Source organism: Episyrphus balteatus, chromosome 3 (genome assembly GCF_945859705.1).
Source record: "Episyrphus balteatus chromosome 3, idEpiBalt1.1, whole genome shotgun sequence".
In the NCBI taxonomy this organism is placed as follows: domain Eukaryota; kingdom Metazoa; phylum Arthropoda; class Insecta; order Diptera; family Syrphidae; genus Episyrphus; species Episyrphus balteatus.
This window is the reverse complement of record NC_079136.1, coordinates 114,453,735-114,471,789: the sequence shown is the minus strand read 5'-3', so window position 1 is coordinate 114,471,789 and position 18,055 is coordinate 114,453,735. Positions and strand designations below refer to the sequence as shown.

At 30.0% G+C, this 18,055-nt stretch overlaps 1 protein-coding gene and 1 long non-coding RNA gene across 10 annotated transcripts in view; one reads left to right on the top strand and one right to left on the bottom strand.

Annotated features, from left to right (window-relative positions):
* Positions 1 to 18,055, bottom strand: part of LOC129913810 (disintegrin and metalloproteinase domain-containing protein 10) — a 341,759-nt gene that overhangs the window by 107,348 nt on the left and 216,356 nt on the right. The gene's annotated exons all lie outside the window — the stretch shown is intronic.
* Positions 2,448 to 3,328, top strand: LOC129913815 (uncharacterized). Of its 2 annotated transcripts, none has more exons than XR_008772095.1 (3): positions 2,448 to 2,648; positions 2,722 to 3,010; positions 3,100 to 3,328. It is a non-coding gene; the product is annotated as an uncharacterized LOC129913815 (long non-coding RNA). The 2 variants fall into 2 exon arrangements; XR_008772094.1 differs by having other exon boundaries at positions 3,081 to 3,328.

The following is an 18,055-nucleotide window of genomic DNA, read 5'->3' as shown; positions in this document are numbered from 1 at the left end:
ACCATGTTGCGGCGTGTTGCGCCATTTTAAAAAACACTTAGGTATGTTTAAAAAAAAAAAAAAACAACGAAAAAAGTGAAATTTTTTAAGTGTGTACTTCAAGGTGCAGGGAAATAATTCCACGGGAATCTGCTCCACATGGGAATTTATTCCACCTCATGTGGGAATCTGTTCCACTTTTTGAAGTGGAATAAATTCCCGCCTCGAGTGAGAATTTATTACACTTTTTATTGGGAAATAAATTCACCTTCAAATTTGATGATTTATTCCTTGTCACTTTGGAGAATGATTCTACTTTATGTTTGTATTGTATGTGCAATCTGGAGAAAAGCTGGATTTTGCGGAAAAAGATAGTATCTTAAGGTACAAATATCGTATGTAATTTTGAATGAAAATTATAAGATTGGTTGATTTTTCACCTTAGAAAATTGTTTCAAATAGTCAGAAATTTATAAACCATTTTCATGCCTAGAAAAGTAGAGCTCTTTCCAATTCGATCTGGGAAAATAATATATATTTCATAGCAAAACAATAGTTTACTGAAAAGAGGAAGAAGATTTCTTTCAAGTCTCATAGATTTCAGTTCGCGTGATTTGAATAAATATCTTACAAACAAAGCGGACAAATAATGAGAACTTAATGATCAAAAACATATCAATCCTTCTTGTAATAATTGGTTGAAAGCGAAGCGTAAAAAAATTTGCTCACATGAGAATCTACTCAAATTTCACAACCGAAACGCGAAGCGGAAAAAATTTTGACCACGGGAGAATCAATTTTGAGGTGTGAAAATAAAAATTCGCGCGAATTTTTATTTTCACACCTCAAAATTGATTCTCCCGTGGTCAAAATTTTTTCCGCTTCGCGTTTTGGTTGTGAAATTTGAGTAGATTCTCATGTGAGCAAATTTTTTTCCGATTCGCGTTTGCCGGATTATATGACATATACAATATACATAAATGTACATTTTTGTTTCTATTAAATATCAGTAGGTATGTTATTAAACACATACAAACTCAAATGTCCCGGCAAATTTATGTCCAAATTTCAAACTTTAATAAGACCAACTTGAGAGAAAACGTATTTTTTGAAGAATTGGAATTATATAAACATTTGTGAATATTTCAGTTGAAGGAAAAACTATTTAATCGTTTGTTTTGAAAAAGAATACAACGTCGTTTTTTTAAAATAAAATATTTTGGTAAAACTAAACCTTCTATTTCCGTATACATAAAGTATTGATTAACATGAATTCAAATATGGCTCTCAAAATATTCAGAAATTTATCTATTTTTCAGATTTTTGGTGGGTAATAATTCCACAAAAAAATAGGTGTAATAAATTCCCTTATACGGTGAGAATTTATTCCACTTCAAAAAGTGTATTAGATTCCCACTTGAAGTGGAATAAATTCCCATGTGGAGCAGATTCCCGTGGAATTATTTCCCTGCACCGTACTTCAACCCCTCCGAAAAATTAGAGTTGGATATACAATTAAATTTTTGTTTATAATACCTATTTATGGTATTTTCTTGATTGTCAATATCCATGTCAAAATTTTTAATTTCAAAATTTTCCAAAATCACTTTTAAGTTAAAAAAAAAACACTTAGAAAAATCAATTTTTTTTTATAAAAATCGCAAAAAAAAACTCGTGTTTAGGAAAATAGTGCAAGTTTCAACTGATGGTGTCGCTAACTGGGTTGACTAATTTATAGAAAGAAATTCGATTTAAGACCACGTTTTGGGTCAAAATACCGCACTGTGCGACGGTTATGTATATGTAGGTATTGACCCTAAAAAAATTGAAAATTTCCATAGTTCAAAATGTACAAGTTTAATTTAAAAAAATCTTCATCATCATATTGAATTCTAATGAAGTGTTTCTATACGAGATTTTCGTTAAAACATACCAAAAGACTTGGTTCGGGTTCTGCGAACAAATATATCAAGTAAAATATTGAAAATGTATTTCTTTATGAAAGTATCTTATTGATTAGGGCAAAGAACAAGAGAAGTATAAATTTTTTATAAATTCCTCGAAAATTATATACTGAAAATGATATTTTGATTAAAATTGTACCTTGCCTCATAACACTTTCATTCATTTCATAAATGCTTTTCTGTAGAAATATTTCTGTTAATAAATAATTCTAAAGCCATTTCAATAGCATTCATAATATTATTTACTTTCATCTATGACAATTTCCATAGAAAAGAATAAACTGACAACATTTGCAATTTTATTAAAATCTACAATCGAATCCTGTGAAGATTGAATCGTGTTATGGACCTATTTCTAAGAAGATGATATTCTTTTTAAATTGGATGTATTCTTAAAAACACTGACTTTGATTAGAATCTCATACCTAATCAAAGTGTTTTATTTTCCGATGAAAAAGCAATTTTGTCAAAGTACTTGGGTTTTTGTTTAAAACAACATAAAATTCATGGAATCGATTGATTCCAGCAAAAATCTGTCATTTATTTTCTTTTAATAATAAATTTTAATGTAGTTATATTAAACCAAGAACTTTGAACTTAATCCCTTTAAAAGCCCTCCAATCTTAACGAGCACATTGTACAATCATTATCCAATGCAAATCAACCTTTATAACCTTCACAACAAACGAAAAAAGGCACAAAAAGGTAACAAGGACCCCTCCATTTTAAAATCATTTTTTTTTTTTTACTCTTCTGTTGAATTTTTACCTTTGTTAAGGGTGTTAAATCGCACAAAGAAAAATCCTCAACAATTTATTATATCAAAATTCTTCAATCAGATGCACAACACAACATCTCAACACAAAAGAAAAGCACCGAAAAAAAAAAAAGTATTAAAATTTATCCAGATAGAAAACATCGATTTACAAGTCGTCTAATAATATTCTTATAATAAAATTTTCCTCTTTCAAATTTCCCTTGTGGCATGGCCTTTTCTTTTTCTATTCATCGTCTCAGACACTCTCTCGCCTCGCGAAAAAAGGAGCACAGAGATACATTTTTATAAGGTGGGTATGAGGAGGTACCCTTACAACTTATAGCAACATTCTTGTAACAATTTTTCCATCGTCTCAATAGCATTTTACTTTTTCCACAGAAAACCATTATAATCGCATCATCGCTAATGGAAGGAAAACGCGTAAGCCGGTGCGCGATGCTCCAAATACTGAAAAATCAAAATACCAAAAGGAGCAAAAAGATCAAGAAAAAAAGATGAAGAAGCAAAAAAAAAATCGAAATAGCTTAAATACCTACCGACACAAGAAAAAAAAATGTGAAAGAAAAAAAAAATAATAAAAATAATATCAAGAAGAAGAAAAAAAAAACCCATCACTGTGCCATCGATACTTGTATATACGCCAACGTTAACCTATTTTCAATTTTTACTTTCTTCGATTTTGTTTTGATGGAATGAATAGCTAGATACCCGTTATTCATCCCTGTCATACATTTAAACTTTACTTCCAAGTTGACTACGACGAAGACTATACGACCGACAACCGATACGACAACGACCGACATCGACGACGTAACGTCGTAACGTTTTTGAGTGATTTTTCCTTCTCAACTTTTGTCGTGGTGGCGCTCTAGTTGTTGTTGTTATTATTATTGTTGAAACACTTTTCATTCAGACGACACACAATTCTTAGAAGATATTTTACAAACAGTAATGTGGGGACAAAAAATCATTTTTACTATTCAGCTTATAAAATATCATCAGCTTAAAAGATTACTTCTTGAGATTCGATAACAAACGATATTGGAAGAAATCATTCGTTCTTGTTGAATTCTCATTTTTTTCTGCAGTGATACGATATAGTTTGAATTGTGTTGTCTTTGGATTTTAGACAAAGAAGTTTGTTGAGCAAAAAGAGGGAAACCTGCTAATTAAGAAAATTAGAGGGAGGAACTACCGAATGCTCTTAAAGAAATCAGATATGAACATTTTACCGAAAAAATGAAAAAAAAAAAAAAAAACACCACAAATAATGAAATAAATCACAGAATAAGAACATGCATGCCCTGAATAAACTCCTGATCCTAGAAAAATGGTTTACACCTATCTGAAAACGGTGTCTAATGGAGACAAGAACCTCATCAAACATTTTTGATTTAAGGCAATATCTAAAAAAAATTGCCTCATAAGTTAACATATATCTATTTTAAATGACAAAAAACTTCAACTCTCTTGGGAACCCATCTTATTTAGAAATAGTTTTTCAACTAAGAAACTTGATTCTCGAAAAAAAAAAACCTAAATAACGAACGCCCCAATGTATATCGCTCAGTCAAAGTTCGGATACCTTTCAAATGACCGGAATAATACAGCAGAAGTCGGAAATGCATTTAAGTTATTTCAATAGCTTATAACATAAAAGCTTATAAATACTAGCGGGAAATTTTTCAAAAAAATTTTTTTTGTCGGAGAACTAAAAGCTTAATCGAATTAGAAGTACGCAGAAAAAGAATAAATTAAGAACAAAATAAGAAAAAACGATATAGTGATTTTTTTGTAAATTATTTCTCGGTTAAAAATAAAACCATGATTTATTAGAATTAAAATAGTTTCAAGGCTAAAAGGCATTAATTAATATTAAGTAAAATTAAAGTTGATTGACCCAGGAGTTTGTCCCACCCACAATTTGTTTTTTTTCTCATTCTATACAGAGTTGACTGAATATCATAATCCTAATTTTTCGCACTCTTTAGTTTTTATTAAATATCTCGACTCCTATTCATCATAGGTAAATTTTAGTAATAAAACATACACAATTTCATTTCGCGTCTTTTATGTTACACTTTTTCAATAATCGGAATATTAAAAAAGTTACAAGCCATAAAAGTAAAAAAAAAAATCATGTGTGCAATTCACCCGTGGTTCAAGTGAAACCTTAAAAATCATTTAAAAAAAATCGAAAAAATATAACTTTTTTTTATTTCATCACTTTTTTTATATGACAACCTACAATAAATTTTATACCATCTGAAAGCTTATTGTTTCAGCTCATCTTTATATCGACCATGTCTATACAGCATCTATAAAAAGAGCTAGAATTTTTTTTAACCCAATTAGTTTTCATAAAAAAAGCAAACCAATCAATTTCTTTTCTCTTCTAACGCCATTAAATCCATTTTTTTTCAAAGACAACCTATAATAAATTTTATATCATTATTTTTTCACCTTTTATATGACGCTTCAATCATATTTCTACCATGAGTACAAAAGAAGTAGGAATTTTTTAAAGCCAACCATGTCGAAATTTCAAACTGAGACTACGGTACTTCCTCTACTGCTGGCTGGTCATCGGCAACAAATCTTCACAGGTGTTTTAAGGTATTTTTCAAGTTTTTCAATTAAAGATTATATAACTTGTAGAGCACATACCGTTATGTGTGATATATTAAATGAAAGGTAATATTATCAGCATGCATATTAAAGTTAAATAAATTTGTTATGTGCTCTAGATCAAAAGATATAACGTGTTTACCGTTATCTCAGAATTTTAAATATGAAATTACTTGAAATTTTGCACAATCATAATTTATTTAATTACCTATCTAGGTACTGTATAAATTTCATTCATCTATCTATTAAAACAAAAAAGTTATGATCAATTGATTTTTCGTGTCGCTTTTTCGTTTCATCTTGTTTCAAATCACTACGATACTAAAGAAGTTTTCACTTCAAAAAAGAAACCAAAAACAAATTTTTAAGTTTTGAATATTTTTTCGCAAAATATTGCAAGAAATGTCCGCGAAAAGTTTGTTCAAATTAAAATTCTCTACTACTCTGCAATACAACTTTTGTCTGTATCCCTATAAATAAAAAAGTTATTAATACTTTTTTTGTTAAAATATACCAATTTTGTATCGAATGTAGTGACTGAAATATATTAAAATGCACTTTTTGGAATTTTACATTCAAGATTCGCTTTTAAAAAATTTGAGAGAAGAGTAAAAAAGAGAAAAAAAAATACTGATAAAAAGAATATTTAAAAAAAAAATCCTGCCGACTAAAAGGAAGAGGAACAAATATTATCGTACACACAAATAAGTCAGTACCTATTGCCGATACCAATTTTTCGAACTAGATAAGTTTTTTTCAGGTACGTTAATTGCCGATAGGGCTGATTAATGTACCTATTTAATACAAATTCAGAATTAAGTTCAGAAGATAGCAGTTCTGATATCCCATTTTGACCTTAAACTTATGACGGCATATTATTTTTAGAACTTATTGTTTTTTATGGTGGATTTAAAAAAAATATAGTTTTCCAAAATTTTTACTCCAATTTCTTACATTATGTATTACGGTTATTAATGTGCTTTTGTATAAAGTTTCGTTGAAATCGGTTGAGTCTTTAACAAAAGTCCGAAATCAAGAAGATGCTGGAAGCTACCTACCGTCCTAAACGAAATTTAAATTTCCACTCTAGAAAATCACCCAAATACAATGACAGTCTTGGTCATTGGTGAATCATGTTAAATAAAAAAATGAATTAGAACACAACCGGTAAAAACCTAGAAGTAACAAACAAAAATCCTTCTAAGCAACTTATTTGCTTAGAATATAAATATTCAATATTTGACGTAAACAGACATTTTTTCTTTGGCAAATCAGAAAAAAAAAACTTTTCCCAAGTTAAACAAATTTAACTCTTTTGGGAGCACTAAACTCACCTTTTCCTTTTGCACATCACTGTGCACATATACGAGTTTATAGTTTGTTACTTTTGTATCTTTACCCAAGCATTGCAGTTCAATATATTATATATAAAGACTTAAACTCTTTTTATTCTTCCATCAGAAGAAGTATGCCCTACAAGACCCACATATAGACTGTTTTATATACAAAAAAAAAAAAAGTTTGCATCGACCTGATATCGCAGAGTCTAATGACAAAGCAATAGAAGAAGTGGGTTGATTTGTGGGTTGGAGGACAATATAAGTCCCTCAAACTTCATGTATCGTACCCGAATCAATTTTCCTCATATTTCCTTCGATTTTTCAACTTTTTTTTTTTTTTTTTTTTTATTTTTTTCAATTTTCCTTTAACTCTTTATGATTGCTTGGGTGGTTGGAGAGATGCTTTTGAAGAAGAACGACCCGGCACAATATACTTAAACTCAACAGCGGAACTAAAAATTGAAATTGAAAGAAACTTAAAAAAGAAAAAAATCAAAAAAAGATTTGAGAAAGCTTAACAAAAAATAAATAAAAAAAAATGTACAACTTTAAGATACCGGCGCTTCGAGATGAAACGAATTGCACTTAAGTGGTAGTGCACGAAAAATAATAATGGAAAGTGTTTTCTTCAACGATGGGCGATGAAGAGAAGACGACGACGAAGTAGACGACAACTACGGCGATGGGTATTTTCGTTTTATTTTTTAGCTTTTTCTTATGCTCAAAGCTGATGCTCTTCACTTAGAAGAAAATTCTCATTCCACAAGTCTTGTTATGAAGCTGAGTAAGAAACTAACCCACCATTGCACAATCCCAACCGTATCGAACCTCGAAGCCGATGTGGTGGTGTTGAAACTGATGTAGTTTCAAAAAAAAAAAAAAAAATTAAGGCGACAGAAAAAAAATAGACTTGGAAAATCTGATTTCGATCAGAGAAGTTTTATCATCATTTTTCTCATACTTCAGTGGTTATATGGGGATGGTTTGAGAACAGAGTTGAAGTTGTAATGTTTTAGGGCCTTGTATAGAGTTTAGAAACCCATGGTTAAAAATACGTGAAATATGAACTATGAGGAAGAATTAATAGAAAGGGATCTGAGCGTAACTTATTTATAAATTAAATAAGCTTGCAGCACTCATAACAATAGCATCAAAAGAAAGGGTCCTAAGAGCTTGGATTTGTCCAAATTTTGTAATTTGATTAATTTCAGTCTTGTAATATGAATAAACACTCTATAAGTTTTTTGGAATAATATCTGCAGGACAGAACTTCAACAAAAAAAAAAAAAAAAAAACTACGAACGTGGTCCTAAAATTTTCTTAATTGCGCATACTCGGCATACTTGTGGAATTTCAATTGCTTGACAAGACTGTACTGCCTGTTAGTTTATAATGATGTATTCGTCAGGTTACATGTAAAAAAGACCTCTTTACCTATTAACTATTACCAAACTAGGGTCCTAAATGGGACCTTACAATTAACAACTTGAGATATAACGTTTCATAGAAGAAATTAAAACAAAACTGAACCGCAATAAAACAAATTTGAAGGGCACTTATTTGGCAAATACAAAAAAGGTAGCACGGAAGGGTCGTAAATGTAGGCTTTGAAACTCTTCGTAGACTGAAATGCCATAAAGAAGCATTCTATTGGTCATAGAAATAAATGCAAGTAAGTCTTGGTGCCGTTTTCTAAGGCAAGACCAGTGAATTCTAATGGCGGTTTAGTAGTCTGAACCATAGGGTCCCAAATTTACTCATTTTTTTTATTTCCTTCAATGATAAGAATTGTAACTGGGAACAAACAAAAAAAGGAAAATGTAAATAACAAATAACAAAAAAAAATTTAAAGGGTCATAAGGTGACCTACAAAATTTGGCATTTTAGTGATAGGAGTGATAAATAAAGAAATAAAATCAATACAAACTGTCCTTAGTTGACTTTTGTCCAAACTGTGTAAGTGTTTTGGAAGTTTTTTTAAAGAGTCAAAGTTTTATTGCAGGGCTAAAAATACAAAGACAAGAGCAATCCAAAATAAACGAACATGACGTAGAGATTTGGACGTTTTAGTCTTTGGCACGTTACAAACAAAAAAATGAAAAAAAAAAACACAATAAAGGTTCCTAAGTGACCTTATGTTCAACTTTAAATATTTGAAGAGTTTTATCGTATAAAAAAAAACTTGTTAAAGTAGGAAACCCGAAAGGAAAGATGTTCTCATGGGTAATAAAATTCCGGTTCAAACTGAACTAATCAATTTGCAGGAAAATAATAATTTTTTCCAAAGGACGTAAATCATAAATCAACTTATAACTTAAAAAATATTGAAGTAGGGGTCCTAAATGTTCAACTTAATTGGTAAGGAGTTTTAAGTCACTAAAAGGGACTCAAACAAAAAAAAATTAATCCACAGGATAGAAAATCTAATCAGAAGAAAAACTTAGGGTCAAGGGGTCTTAATTTAAATTTACGCATTCAAAAATTTGAAATAAGAAATGCAATAATATGATGTATATTTTTAGCATTTAATAAAGTTACACGACTTTGAGACTTTTTATAATAAAGTTTGAAATAAAACCCATTGCGCAATTTGATATAGTAAGGGTCCTAAATATGTAATAGGCCATAATTTTACGGTTTAAAGAATTCAAATTGCGTGGCACACTGTGAAATTTAACAGTCAACAGTTTCGTTTTATCGGATTAGAAGCACATGATAACATCAGTTACTGCAGGTTAATTAAATCAGACCAACAGGGCCCAAAGTAAACATATAAGGGTCCTAAATGTCCAAATTTTGCAGTTTGAAAGGCAATTTAAAGCAAAACAAATTTTCTTATAGGAATGTTCGAAATAACACCACAAATTTTCAAAGAAAAGGGGTCCTACTCATGTTTCGGGTTCAGGAAATTTGAAACTATTTTACGTAATTCCTTGAGCGATGAAATAACAAAATACAAAGAATTTCCTAAGATCGAAAGGAAATTAAATTGAAATACGCCCCACTTGCTCTGAGCCCTTTTCTAATAATACCCCTTCAGCTAGCCTCTAGTTAAATATCTTTTTTGCTGCTCTTTTTTTTCGCAAAACCTTAAAACTCTGCTGCCTCTGCCATGGAGTGGAAGCGGAAGCGAATAGAAAAATCGAACTTATAGCTCGATAAGGAGATATTTTTCTTATATAGGAACACAGGATATAGACGAGCAGTTGAAGTAAAGTTGAAGGTAAGTAAGTATAGGAAAAGCAGCAGACTTTCAATTGGGATTACATGAGTGCTTCATACTCTGTAATATGTTTTTAAGGATTTCTTTTTTTTTCATCATCTTCTTCTTCCGCACTAAAGTGACTCAAAACGAAAAATTCAAAAAAATTAAAAAAAAAAAAAAAAAATGAAAAACATCTTAAGAGAATAAAAAAAAAAAATACAAGAAAATCTTATAAAAGTTTTGACATGAAGGTGAAACAGTATCGAAGAAGTTGTTGATGCGGTGTTATAGGTACCTGCTGATACACACCGCGTGAACAAGGATGAGTGTCGCCACCTTGGAAGGTATAGCGAAAACATCATTTGTACACACCAGCCACATATAAACATACAAACGTTCATACATTTGTTGAAAAGTAATTAATTGAGAGTTCAGCAAAAGATGTTAAGACTTCCCATCAGGTCTAGGTTTTTGTACTATAGGTACCTACGTCGTCTTAGTCGTCGTCGGTACGTGTAATTGCATTTTGTAAACACACGCATTAATTGAAGAAAATCTGCTAAACTTGGTGCAACTCAGGAGTTTATTTCTTACTTTCTTGGGGAAGTTCTAGAAAATTTAATACTTTTTTTTCTGGTATTTCGTGGAAAAAAAAGTTTCATCTCTCTCTGATGCCATTTAAAAGTTGTTTTTCGTGTTAATATTTAATTTTTTTTTCTTTCTTCTATTTTTGTTTGTTTGTTTCATTTTGCTGAGTTGTATAATGTATAAGCTGGATGCAAGGTGTTAACATTTTGTCGCCTTATTTGCGCTGCTTATATAATATACGAGGATAAAGTTAAAAAGATTAGTGACATTTGTCATTACCTTGGTTCTAGAATATTGTTCTTTTTCTCTCTTTTTTTTTTTGTAAAATCTTTGAAAGGATTAAAGTTTGTATATAATGGAGTGGTTTAAATGCTTAACGAATTATTAATTAGAAATCGCTTTTTTTTTTTCATTTTGTACATCTAATTGAAATGGTTGAATGATTTTTAATATAGTATAGTAAGAGAAATGTACACTAATGCGTTGTGAAAAGACTTGAAAATAAGAATTAACTTAATAGTGATATTGGTTGAGTGTTAGCTATTATTTCTGTAATTTTCGTCAGAATTTGAAATTCTGACAAAAAATTATAGGTAAAGCTTTTGGAAACTTTTTTTTTTAGTTTTAAGATTTTTTTAAGTGTAAAAAGTAGCGCAAATCCAATTATTTATTTGAACACATTTAAACAAAATGGGTTTAAAAAATTCTCTGTTCACGAAAATCAAAATACAAAGCAATGTAAAAAAAAGTATTCTTTTATAAAAAAAAAAATCATGTCAAACTGGAAAAATAAGTCACAGTAGATATACATAGGTAGTTGACCGATCCAGTATTTTTGTTTTATTAAAAAGTGGTTGAAAACTGACTTCGAAAAAATTTTAAAATTTCCATTCAAGCAAAAATTCAAACATTTGGGTTAAAAACAAAAACATTAAATAATTTCATTCAATCTGTTGTAATATGGCAATTTTACTGGAAGTTTCATTATTTCTATTTTGGAGTGAAATTGTTTAAAGTTTTCTTTTGTCAATTTTCAACTGATTTTCGTTAAAAGTACCTCGCTGGGTTTGACAATAAATACAATTTTATAATATTAATGAAAAATAACACGTTATAGTTTAAAATCAGTACAGAAAATGTTAAAAAAAAACTGATTTTTTAACTAAAACCAAAACCTTCTTTTCACTTTTTTGTCCTACTGTGTCCTCAAAATATACAAAATTCAAAATGAAAATATTACATTCATTAAAATTTTGAATTATTTATTTTATATACATAAGTATGCTCCTTTTGGTCATAGGTATAAATATTTGAGCATTTGCATTCAAAAACAAAAGTCAATGCAATCATAAAATTACATTTGGTTACGTTGTTTTAATTTATTATCAATAATAAAAATTAAGAGTTCTTTAAAGTGTATATTTATTTATGTAAAACGGATATTTTTTTTTTTTTTTTATTAATAAAACAAATGTTTTTATGACGTATTTTTAAATTCCGAAAAAATATTGTCCTCCAAATATTTGGGAACACCTAAATAACATAATATGCTATGAAGCTTTTTATTGGTAAAAGGTCTTAAGGCTGGTAGGGGTCTTTTATCATAATTTTTACTTGCGATATAGGTACTATATATCAAGTTATGCATTCGTACAAAAAAAAAAGTTGAGATAACATTTTTCCATGACATTACGATGGTAGACAATGCCAAAAAAGTGGGTCCCGGAAGTCCGTCTGTCTGTCTGTCTGTCTGTATAAGGAGCTACAGCCTAAACGGATGGACCGATTAATGTCAAACTTGGTATGTAGCGTTATTTGGCGACTCTCCAGAGGGGTTTTTGGAATTAATTTTTTTGGACCAAAAATAACGGTACTTGTCATATACCGATTTTAGTTAAATTGAAATATCTTGAAAACGGCTCCAACGATTTTGTTTAAAAAATTCAATTGTTAGTTTTAAGCTAAGGTCTATTTTTTTATGAAATTTTTTTTTTTTTGAAAATCATTATTAATGGTACCTACCTGCCATAGAACCGTTTTTTTCAAATCCGATTATCTCCGAAACTGCTTATTCGATTTCAACGAAACTTTTTGTGAAGAAGCATTTATGTAATTTGAATATAAATCAAAAATAAAATTTCCAAAAAAATTTGAAAAATCAAATTTTCAAAAACGGGACATTGAATTTTTTTGAAATTTTGTTTTTAAATGTTGATTAGTGATTTCTACAAAATGGCATACCAATTTTATTTTAAAACTTTTTTTCCAAAAAATTATTTATAAAAAATTAGTTTTTTAAAAAAACGGCTCTAACGATTTTGAAATTTTTTTTTCTAAAAATGCACCTTAATATATCAATCAAAACTGCATACTCTTTTTGGAGGGCAATTCAATTTCAGATTTTATTTTATTTTTTTAAAAAACGAATTTTATTTTTTTTTCCAAATTTCTATATAAAAAGTCTTAAAAACTTAAGCAACTTTAACTCTAAGAGCAAGTTCGTGCGACCCACCAGTCGTGCATTTTATTTTTTTTTAAATCACTTTTTCATTTTGCCAAATTTATTTAGCCAATTTTTGTTTTGAATTTGAATTATTTTCGCATTATTTTACTAAACGAGTTTTCGTTTTGCAATACACTCTGCTAAATTATAATTTTGCATATTCTATTTCAAATTGTTTATTTGTCATTGCTATTTATTCCCATAACTTTATCTCACTTTTTATTCATTGCACAATGTCATTTGTAGTAAAAATAGTTTTGCCTTGTGACCTATTACATGTCAATTTATTTCGAGTGAAATTTCAACGCCAAATAAGATTGTGAAAAAATAGATTTAAAAAATTGTATTTAAAAAATTTTGCTCCAAATCATGAATTGTTCTTTTATTTTTACTCAAAAATGTTCGTATCTAAAATCTTGAAACCTTTTCTTAAATATTACTATACACAAAGGCTATAACATACCCCATTAGAATAAAATAACCTATATGTATTAGCAGATGGCGCAGTTAACTTTCGTGGGTGTATTTTATATAATACCTTTGAGAACATACCCACAAAAGTGACTCAATCGTGCTTTAAATTTATTCAAATTTCTTTAACCTTTTGTATCCGTATGGATAGGGTTGAATTGAAAAAAGGTCAAATGAAAAACTTTTAACTTATAAAAAAAAAAAAAAAAAAAATGGAAATCAATTTAAGTTTCCTTCAGCATATTCTTTTTTATTTTTATTGAATATTTTATTATTAATCAATCAAAACAAAATTGACTTTTCGAACTTCTCAACAGTTTTCAAAGTGTCATTTAATTTGACTTTTTTCAAAAAAAAAAGAAGAAACTTTTTTTCCTTTTGATTTTTGTTTTAAATATTTCAGACAACAACCTTAAACCTCTTCCTTTTCTGTTTGTTTCTCAAATAGTAAAACTAAAACAGACCTTTCTACCTTTTTTTTTACTATTAACCGTGCAACTTTGACTATACCTACTTTATTGCATTTTTTTACAATTTCAATACATTTTTTTCCTCGCAAAACTATTTATTTATTTTTCTCTTTTTCAAACAAAACAAAAAAAACTACTTTATTTCTCATTGAGTTTTTTAAAATATTTTTTTTTTTTTGTTCAACTAAAACTTAACTCTCCTTCATGCCTCAAACATTTGAAAAAAAAAAAAAAAAAACTCAAAAGGACTTTTCTCAATGAGATTTTATTTATTATTCACTTGATTCAAATTTTAAAATGCCTTTCAAATGGTCGACGATCAACTCTCAACAGTGAGCTATTTCGTCCTTCTCGAGGATGACGAATATTTCTCTCTTTCTCACTGCGAATAGATTCTGGATGCTTGTGTGTGTATTTTTTTTATATTTTTTGTATAGTGAATTTGCTTGTTCCTTCATAAATCTCCATACAAAACACAATGAATGCAAAGTAACTCTCAATATTTCATTTATGCCATTCATCGTGTCCTCCGTTAGCGGCAATCCTATATACAAAATAGAGAAGGTTGTTCGTTGTAGGTGGTAATGGCGGTGCGACGACAGCGGTGGTGGTGTTTTTGTTGAGCTCTGATGGGATGTTTGTGCGACGCACCGTCATCCTCTCATCATCATCATTCTCCACAATCCACATCCATCCATCCATCCATCCATCCAAACCAGCCAAGCAACCAACATCCTGCCGTCATACCAAAAATATCTTCAGATTAAACTCTCAATAAATAAAACGCCAAGGAGGAAGGGAGAAAAAATATATAAATATTTAAAATCAACAACAATTCCGAAAGGAGCCATACTTTCTACCTCTATCCCCCCACCTCCTTTACCTTGTACCGACTCTAAAAGAGGGAAACTGGGTCATAGGTTCATTTATCATGTTTGATAGATACCTATACCAACACCAACTCACACAAACACACACACACACACACACATACACAAAGAAGTTAGCCAGGATCAGGATATAGTAAAGAAACATCCTTATAGCCCAACAACAAAAGTGATTTAGGTACTAACTGTATATTTGCATATTTCACTTGACTTCAAGGACTTGAAGCGCACAATGACAACAACGACAGCAACAACAACAACAACGTCGTCATCGAGGTGGAAGTTTCTCAACATGTGTTCATGGGGGCTATGCAACAGTAGGAAAGAGCGAGAGAGAGACAGAAAATGCACTAACAACCTTCTAGTTTTGCTACTCTCCATTCATATATGAGTTGCAAATAACAACTGTCATGCCACCCAGGGCTTCAACTTGGAGTCCTGTGTTTTGTTTTCATTTTATTTATTTTGTCCTCCCTGGTATTTCAGTTCAGCCTGGAAAATCTACTCTCAAGTGCCCCACGTAATGCAACAATGAATAAATCGACATCTTTCGTCCTTCTTCATCCTTCCACCTGATGTTGTTTTCCTTTTTTTTTTTTATTTTGGTTGAAAATGTGTAGAATAATTTTTTTTTTTTTTGTTGGGGTGTCATTTTAAATGTATACACATATCCTGGCCACAGGATTACAGAGAACCAGCAGAGTACCACAGTTAGAGAGAAAATGCACAAGAAGTGGAACAGGTGAACAAAAAAAAAAAAAATAAATCCAAACAAAAGGGATTTAGGGATGTAGGTTATAGGGATCTGGGATTTATTCTGTCGAATGCAATTTCAGACTCATTTAATAACAAATGTCAAATGGCATGGAATTGGTTACTTTTTTGGGGTTAGGATTGTTTAATTTAATTTTATTTTTTTATGATAAAGTACCTACATCAGAGAGCACAGTCCTTTTCCACAAATAAAATGTTTTTTTTTTTTTTATTTGTATCCTTCGATTCAGAATCTAGAGTTGAAATGTGTGAGTGTGTGTTTAAATGAGGTCATGTCAATTTATCAAATTGTTGTCTTCAACATTTGCCATCTACTAGCTTATAGCTTAAGAGACAATTTAATACGAAAGGAAATCGATTTTGTTTGAAGAGTCGTTTTTTTTTTCTATATCGACAAAGTTGAGAGGCAAATTGCTTTATAGTTCAGAGGGAGACAAAAAAAAATGGATGATTTTGCTGCATTTTATTTTCCCTACCATTTTGTCGTCCTCCAAGATCTGATATGCATGTGGATTGTGATTCAAATAAAGTGCACGACTGAGTGGCACGTAATTTAGTTGAAGCTACCAAGGAGCTTTATTAAAATACAAAGAAATGGATTTAATAGATGTTGACACTGTCGAAATATTATACAGTTTGTATACGAGACACTTTTTTCGAGGGTTCCAAAAGTCCCTAAATGATTTTTCCTGGGCGTAATGAAACGGTCAGTTTTATAAAGAACTTATGGTATGAAAAACTTCAAACAAATGTGACAGATGGAGGGGATATGATTTGTGTCCACAAAAGAAAAATTACTTAACTAAGAAATCATTTTTCAAAATTCTAGAACAAACGTTTGACAAATGCCAAAAGTACTGCTCTTTTTTGTTTGAGTCACAGATAAGCCGATAACAACTTAATTTTCTACTTCAAAAACAACATCAATGTTCTGGAGGAAGTCATTCTCGGGCTCCTTAAGAGTTTCTGTCAAGAATTTTCTTACATGCATTTTTTGGATTTCTATAAGACAGTACTCGACACGGAAATCATTACAAATTTCAGTGCGACGCACAGTGGGGAAAAGGCGGAAATAACCCAACTTTCGGAAGTACGATTTATTTTGATACTGCACGTGTTTCTAACAGTAGATTAGTGGAAGAATCAGAAAATGAAAACTGTTTTTCAAAAAAAAAATTGCGGGCCTGGAGATTATCGCTCAAAGTTGAAAAATAGTGAAAACTGATAAAAATACAAGTAGTTTCAAAATTATCTATTTACCGTATAATTTCAAGGTTTGAACCAACTTTTTTTGTAAATAGGATTAAAATAAATTGACAAACAATATGGTACATTAGTTTAGCGAAAAAGAATTGAATACGATTTTTTTTGACAAAAAACATTCCATTTTAGTGACTTTTTATGTTCACATAAGGTTTTAACTACTTCCTCTGTTTGCCTCTGTTGGCGGATAGGTTAGATAGTGTTAAATCTCAGCAATAGTTTTCAAAAAAAATCTCACCCGAAGACGTCCGTATTCGGTTTTTATAGCAATTTCAATCTGAAAAAGTTATTTAAAAAAGCAAAAAAAAAAAAATAAGGCAAAAAAAATAAGCAGCTATTTTCACCAGACAAATCTTTCTAAATGTATCTTGGTATGCTGAATCTGAATGTTAAGTCCGTTTTGCGAAACAACCCAAAATTTTTGATAAGATTGCAAAAAAAAATTTTAAACCCACAATTTTAAAGTTTTTCTCAATTTAGTCGCTGTAGGGATCAGGAGTTTGGGCTAATGAAACCTGCATTGCACATTTACCTATTAAAACAAATTTTTTTTTCACGAAGCCTTTATTTATAACTATCGGAATCGGAATACAGTAAAAATGGTTATTTGAAGCCTTTCTTATATCTTTAGTTCCACTTGTCTCCAAAAAAAGATAGAATGATTTGATGGAATGTTCCCCCTAATTGGGAGAAAAGTTTAGGCTTGGTAGCCGTTTAAATTTTAGAACTAACCAAGGAAAAAAAGTTTCCAAAAAAGTTAAATTTTGAAAAAAATGTCATACCTACCGTTTTTGGATATTTTTCCTTTTTTGAAAATTTTTGATTTTTTTTTTTTTGATTTATGTAAAATTTAAACGGTATTTATTAATAAAATGTTCAAATAAACTCAAAAGAATTTGATTTTTCTAGTAAAAAAGTCATTGGAAGTAAGTCATTTACAGCTGCAAAAACTTAATTTCAGATTTTTTAATATAATTTTTTTCTGAGTGGACGTGGCAATGGGTGGTCATTGATGTAGGTTTGTCTTGCTATGAGCTACCTTTCCTGCAAATTTCATGAAAATTGGTTCAGTAGTTTAGTCTTAATTGAGTTTTTTCCGGTCTCCCATACAAGGTGCCCCACTGTGCGACGTCAGCTCAACATTTATTTATTTATTTATTTATTAATAATTTAACTCCATACATAAATAAGAATTACATTCTTTT